General features: G+C 29.3%; 1 long non-coding RNA gene across 1 annotated transcript; it reads right to left on the bottom strand.

The window, feature by feature from the left end:
• Positions 2,289-2,807, bottom strand: LOC110271160. The gene is made up of 2 exons (XR_002361450.1): positions 2,600-2,807; positions 2,289-2,504 (listed from the first exon to the last, which is right to left on the bottom strand). It is a non-coding gene; the product is annotated as an uncharacterized LOC110271160 (long non-coding RNA).

Here is a 6,800-nt window from a genome sequence, read left to right as displayed (position 1 = left end):
AGATGATTAGCCGTGCTGTGACAGAGCATTTGGATCATTTTCACAAGAGGAGGGGATGTAACCATTGACAATGGTGATGCCCCAACACACAGCTTGCCATAGAAGGACGTGCGTGCGTGAATCAGAGGACAGAGGAAAGCAGAGATTCAGAAGACAAAGCATCTCCAAAACTCCAACATATTCTCCATTACTGCATAACAAGTAACTTTTAACCCATGCTCTCTTGTTCATTCGCAATTCAACTGATAAATATAATTGACTTCCTGACTAAGAATTGCAAGATAACCATCGATTGCTTCAAACCAACAATCTCCGTGGGATTCGACCCTTACTCACGTAAGGTATTACTTGGACGACCCAGTGCACTTGCTGGTTAGTGGTACGAGTTGTGAAAAGTGTGATTCACAATTCGTGCACCAATTATACATATAAAACATACAATTCCTATCCCTCTTACAAACTTGTAACAACAAAGACGAGGGAAGAAAATAATCTAATTAATACAACAGCACATAAACCAAACGCAGTATAACTCTTCTTAATGCTTCTTCATCCGGTTCTTGAAAAGGTAAATCTATAGGGGGGTGAGAACCTAACCACACGGTCTCACCACGGAGTTTCAAAGTTGTCATAAGAAGATATCTAATAAGAAATCTGTATTCAAGCTCAGTGATTATCATTGCCTTATGAATATTTTAAAAGCCAATAGATAATCGTTCAAAACCTTTTCGAAGAAACAATGTTTAATCTTTCAGGAATCCAAAACCTTTCTTTTCTTATAAGAAAATCTCAATCAGAAACCAACCACGCAATCAAACAACACAATCATTAATTCAGCACCAAAGTTCATTCTCAAATGTAGCACGCCAGGACAAACACAGGCAAGACAGACAAGGAAAGCACAAGTAGGTAGCAGTTACAGCAAATAGTTCAAGTAGCAGTTAAGAACAGTTTAGCAATTAGGAAAACCAAAATAAGTTCAAACCCAAGCAAAGCATACAAATGCATATGATGCATGCCTATCCTATGGCTGATGAGGCTCATCTGTCAGTTATCCAGCCAACCCGACAAGTCTGAATTGTCCTTAGACTGTCCCCCGACGTGCATCCCCAAGAGTCTATGCATAGATTTTTCTCAAATAATCAATATTGCTCAATGGGGATAACATTCCCAGGAATTTATATAGTGCCCGGTCACACTTACGTCGTAGGGTCAACAGAGTATCGAGTTTTCAACCTGGTACACGTGGTGGCAAGCCACGGCATTTAATCCAGGGAACCTCGTATCTCAGATATTTTAAATTCATAAGCCATATGAATAATTCAAAGTTCATATCTCAACATTCTCAACATCATAATCATTCATCAATCCAAATCTCATTTCCAAATTCATTTCAAAACCATATTTCAAAGAAAATCCTCATTATCCTTCTTTCCATTCCATCCCTTAACAAATCCCAATTCAAAACATAATTCTTTCTATGATAAATAAATCAATCTTAAAAATATAATGTTTAAGAACAAATCTTTTTAATTAATTACTTCAAATAAAACTTCCAATTTTATAAAATTTCGGCAGCATCTCCTCTAAAACTTGGACACTACCACCCTTTTCGGGTCCCATCCAAACGTTTCTCAAACCATTTTCTCAACCATTTCAAAATCTCATTTATTTTTCCAAAATTCAACTAGTTTCAATATCAAATTGTTTTCAAAGCGAATCAGTGCCAATAATAAATCTCCTTTTTAAAATCAAACCAGCTCAAATACTAAATCATTTATAAAGTCAGACTAACTCAAAATTAAACCGTTTTTAAAATTAATTCAGTTTCATATTCCAAATCATTTCCAAAGCCGTTTCATTTACCTTATCAAAAATAGCTTCAAAACAAAGAAAGCCATTTTTCATAATAATTAATTAAATAACCTTTTAAATTAATTCCTTTTCAGCAATCACAAACTACTCAGACAATCAGGCAATCAGTCACTCAGTCCAGCAAACAACCATATTTATAAGGCCATCATAATCTTAGGCATATGTTTCTCACATTAATATCTATTTATAACAACTCTGTAATGTAAAATAGATTTTAAGAAAAACCCCTACCTCAAAGAATCAAACCCGCAAAAATTTTAACGCGACAAACCCACTTTTCACATTGTTCTGCAGTAGCTACGTTATGATTTGTATTCCAAGCACCCTCTGCTAGCGGAGAAGAACGGCAGAAAAAAGTAATAAACCGCAAACACAACAGCTTTAGCTAACAACCAGAATAAACACAACGAAGCAAGGCAAAGAGGAACATTACGCACTAATAAAATAGAATCGAAATGGAGCATTATGGCAAGATAAAGTACAACAAAATTTGTCTTACTAGAAAAGAAACAAGAGAATGGGGAACAGAGAAACTATAACTTCAACAACATTTCCTTTCAACAATTAGAACAGCGAATAAGGGCATAGCCGAGCAGAAATGGCAAGCCAGTGGCGGCGGTAGCATTAATCTGAATGATTAAGGCAGCAGAGACACCAACAATAATCAAAACAGTGAAACAGAATAGAAATAGAATAGGGTTCAGGAAAGCAGAAACAGGGTTACTGGTGAATCTGGCCCGGTTCGGCAACAGCGTAGGCAAGGCTTCTCTTTAGTGGTGAGACGCGGCGGTGGCAACCCTGGCGACAACCAGGCGTGGCAGTGGCTGAAGCTTCATCGACGGTGACTTGGCAGTGGCTTGAACGGCGATGGCAAGGGATGAACGGCGGCGACTGGGCGACACTGGCTCCGACGGCGCGCAGGTCTCCTTCCTCCTCCTCTCTTTATTCACGTCACTCACTCTCTCCGCGGCGGTGTCACAACAGCAGTGATGGGCTTCAGCGGTGGCGAATCGCTGGCGACGGAGGTCTAGCAGTGATGAACAGCTTATGCTCGGCGGGCTTGACGAAGACGCAGCGAGAACGACGATGGCAAGCACAACGACGGCGACCCTCCCGCAGCGGTGGCGGCACAGTTGGCAGTGTGAATCCCTTCTTCCTCTTCGCGTTTCTCTCTCTGCCCGATCTCTCTCCTCTGCTCGTGCATGACAGTAGCTCGTGAACGAACCAGGGCTCCTCGTAGCAGCTCCTCGGAACCGTGGCGGCGGCGTGATGACGGTGCGGTGGCATGTGGCGGCACGGTTTTTCCTCTCTTCTTCCCTCCCTGTTCTGCGTTTCTTTCCCTTTTCTTCTTTTCATTCTTTCCTTTCTTTTTTTTTTCTTTCTCTCTTTAGTTTTTCTGAAGCTGGGTTTTGGGGAAGGTTAGGGAAGAAGGGTTGGTGGCAGTGAATAGAAAGAGACAAGGAAAACTGGAAAAGAAAAAGTAATAATAAAGTTAAAGGAGAGAATTAGTATTTAAAATTTATATAGATATATAAAAGAAAACATAGTATACAGTATTAATTTTAATTTAGATTTGGGGTTTAATTTCGATTTGATTAATTTTAATCAAATTAGGATATAAAGTGTTAATTTAAAATCTAATTTAATCTTAAAAATTATTTTAAAATATCATTTGTTGTATTAAAATACTAATTGATTTGAAATCAAATTCTTTAATTGAATTTATAAGATAATAAGATTTATTTTCTTTATTCCTAAAACATGAAGTATTAAATCATAGAAATATCAATTATTTGAATTAAATCACATAAATATTCTTGTCATCCAATAACTACTAATTTTGAAATTTAAATATAGCAAATAATTTAATAATTATAAAATTAGGTAAAATTCTAATTAATTATCAAAACCTGATTTAATTTTTGATTTAATTAGCTTTGATAAAATAATTTCTGAAGATAAAATTTCTAATGAATTAAATGAATTGAAATTAATTTATAATAAGATTTATTCAAAAATTCTGGGTCTTACAATAAACATGTCTTGAACAAATTGAAATAAAATAAAAACTTTTAATTATGATCATTAATTATAATCACATATATTTACTTCAAGTTTATACTTCGAAAACTCAGTATATTAATATTTTGTATTTTTATGTCTCAATTTTAGACTATCACAAACATTAGTTACTCTTCAATAATGACAATATTTTTAAAAAAATAAACATAATTAAATGATCTTAACATTATATAATAATTTTTAAAATAACAAAAAAATATACAATTACCTAAAATATAATATTTGTATAGTAACTGAAATTTAATTGCCAATATAAAAGTAACATATAATATCATTTCGTAATTAAATAAGTGTTTAATCAAAGAATTGAATATTTATATAATTATATGACAAAATAAAATAAAATTTGAGTTTAACAATAGCAAACACTCAAGTTTAAATTTTCATAAATTAATTTATTTTTGATAAAGTAAATTGCGCAATAAAAAAATTCATAAAAAAATTCTTATATTAAAGTAGAAAATAATTTATTTATAAATACAAAATTAAAAAAATTATTCTTAACCATTTAATGGAAGAACTGTTGGTAAAAAGATGAGGTTCTCTTATAATATTATGATTTTTTTATGATAAAAAATTAAAAATAAAAAGCATGAAATAATATTGTGTATATTTAAGTTAATTCTAATCTTTTTTAATAACCAAATTTGTCATCATGTAATTGATAAATAATGACAATTAATACGGATTGGATATGTTTTGAGTATGCTATACATTTTATAATTTTGTACGAAACAATATTAGTTTTAATTTATATATTTATTATTGGGTATTAAAAATAAAAAGTATTTGTATTATTAGCATTTTTTAAATTTTTATCAATTCGGACCGTGATTAGGTCTAAAAAGATCATCTGATAGTGCTATACATTCGCATAATCATAGGAGAATTAACTTTAGCGAGATAACAATATGGTATTTAGTTACTATATGAGTATTTTTATATATAGAATTATCAATCAATTATGTATGACTTCTGATAAAAATAATACAACATGGATATTGTTTGTTAGGTAAAAGATAACATATTGACAAAGAAAATTAATTACAATGGGTATATTCATTTTAAAAAATATTTTTCTATGTAATACTATAAAAAGTATCATGCTCACCCTAAATTATTAGAGGTTCAACTTCTATCGACAGCGGTAGAATGCCTAAATTCAGACATTTTCAGACTATAATATTTATCAAACAAATAATTAATAAAACACTCATCCATACTTTTTCATTTTGAGTACATTTATACATAAAAAAAATTGAAACAGCAAAAGTAATAAAAATGATGATTTTTTATAATTTTGTGTGGCTATCTATATATAGAACACTAAAAAACCATGATTATCTAAAAAAATTAATTTTATTTATTGCATTCAATTTGAATAATTAAAAAATCATCTTATTTTAGTTTAGTCCTTAATTTACATGATTTAAATTTAGCTCAATAAATATGATTTGATTTGATTTAATTATTAGTGAAAAATATCTCGAGAACTTATTTTATTCATAGATTTATTATTTTGATGATTAATTAATTAATCTAATCTAATTAATTAATACAGATAATTAGTATAATTAATTTGATTTAATAAATTAAAAAAATAAATTAAAAAATACTAATAGAACATTAAAAGAAATAAATTAAAAAATACTACCAAATCAAATTGATATAAATTATAATAAATTATGTGATATTTAAATATTTAATCAAATTAATTAGTTGATATAGTTAATTTATCATAATAAATTATATTTAATGAATTAAAAGAAACAAATTGCTAAACACCCTCATAAGCATGTCACGTTAATTCCATCATTAAGTGCAGAAACCTGATTTTTATATAATAGAATAAATAATAAATAGAATATATGAGAATATAATATGTGACATATTTTAATTATGAAATTGGCATGATATAATATATTTTTTCTGAATTCTATTGCTTGTTCGTTACTAATTTTTATGTAATTACTTAATAATTTCTGCCTATAAAACTATCAATTACCTAATATTATGATTTAATTAATAAAAATGATGACATTAATATTTTTCATAAGTCTTGTTATTATTTATAATTAGAAAATAGCCATAAATAAATTTATTTCCTTAATGAATGTTAATTTTGTTGTCAAATTCTATATTTTCCTTTAAAATTTTAGCGTAATTGAGTCTAATTTCTACATTTAGAAATGAATTTATTCGAAAAAATTAATATGTAAATCACATTATTATTACAAAATTACTTTTTTAATATAATTAATGGTAGTTATATGAACCATTAAATTTAGCTTCTAATGATATTAAAGTCAACCTATTTTATTATCTTGTGCCTTCAAAGAATTTACACGACTGACATAAAAATATAACAATTGAAAAAAATTCATTACAATGGGTATATTCATTTTAATAAATATTCTTCTATCTAATACTATAAAAAAATACATTGGCCACTTTGAATTGCTACAGGTCAACTTCTATCCACAGTAGTAGAATGCTTAAATTGAGATATATTTATCAAATAAACAATCAATAAAACACTCATCCGTACTTTCTCATTTTGGATACATTTATATATAAAATAAATTATACATAAAGAAAAAAAAAAAGAAAAAAAGAAGAGTTGAAATAGTAGACCAGGCAACTATGATTATCTAACAAAATTAATTTGTATTTATTGCACTCAACTTGAAAATATCTCAGTTGAAAATATATGATTTGAATTTAGCTCAATATATATGATTTGATTTGATTTGATTTAATTATTAGTTGAAAATATCCTAGTTGTCTATTTTATTCATAAATTTATTATTTTAATGACTAATAAATTAATCAAATTAATTAAT

This window comes from Arachis ipaensis, chromosome B01 (genome assembly GCF_000816755.2).
Source record: "Arachis ipaensis cultivar K30076 chromosome B01, Araip1.1, whole genome shotgun sequence".
In the NCBI taxonomy this organism is placed as follows: domain Eukaryota; kingdom Viridiplantae; phylum Streptophyta; class Magnoliopsida; order Fabales; family Fabaceae; genus Arachis; species Arachis ipaensis.
The sequence above is the reverse complement of the archived record's forward strand: the minus strand, read 5'-3'. Positions and strand labels throughout refer to the sequence as shown.